The sequence below is a fragment of the Orycteropus afer genome, unplaced genomic scaffold, assembly GCF_000298275.1.
Source record: "Orycteropus afer afer isolate SDZICR_OR568_19922 unplaced genomic scaffold, OryAfe1.0 scaffold00079, whole genome shotgun sequence".
NCBI classification, from domain to species: domain Eukaryota; kingdom Metazoa; phylum Chordata; class Mammalia; order Tubulidentata; family Orycteropodidae; genus Orycteropus; species Orycteropus afer.
In genome coordinates this window covers 10,848,743-10,849,689 of record NW_006921666.1, presented here as the reverse complement: position 1 = coordinate 10,849,689, position 947 = coordinate 10,848,743, and positions in this window count along the sequence as shown.

The window sequence follows — 947 nt, the reverse complement described above, 5'->3', positions numbered from 1 at the left end:
ATCCTTCTTTCTAGTCAGTCTTAGTCTGGAAGTTCTGCTGAAACCTGTCCACCATGGGTGATCCTGATCGTATTCACAATACCGGTGGCATAGCCTCCAACCTCACAGCAACTTGCAAACTACCACAGTACAATAAACTGGCAAACAAATAGTGACAGCTGTTCATAGGTGGATAGATTTACCTCTGGGTTCTGAATTCTGTTCCAGTGATCTATATGTTGGCCATTGTACCAATATCACACTGTTTGAACTACCATGGCTGTGTAGTAGGTTCTGAGATCAGAAAAGTAAGGCCTCTTACATTGTTCTTCTTCTTCAGTAGTTCTTTACTTATCCAAGGTTTCTTTCCTTTCCATATAAAGTTGGTAATTAATTTTTCCATTTCTTTAAAGTATTTTGATGGAATATGGATGAGGATTGCATTATATCTGTAGATAGCTTTGGATAATATTGACACTTTCACAATGTTCAGCATTCCTATCCATGAGCATAGTATGTCCTTCTACTTGTGTAGATATATTTTGCTTTCTTAGAGCAGTGTTTTGTAGTTTTCTTTGTATAGATCTTTTGTATCTCTGGTTATGTTTATTCTTGAGTATTTAATCATTTTGATTGCTATTTTAAATGGCATTGTTTTCCTGATTTCCTTTTCAGAATTTTCTTCATTAGTGTAGAGGAATCTCACTGACTTTTCTATGCTGATCTTGTATCCTGCCATTTTGCTGAATCCATCTGTGGTGGTTAAGCTTGTATGCCAACTTGGCTGGGCAGCTGGATGTAGTTATTCCCTATAGTGAGATTGGTAATTAACTCCATGATGGAATTTACTGTCAGCCACTGAGTAGTTGTCTTAGGGATGTGGTCTGCTTCCTGTATATAAGGAGAAGCCTTATATACAGAAGGGAACAGTCTGTAGCTTATGGTGTACTTGAACCCTGCATGTAGCT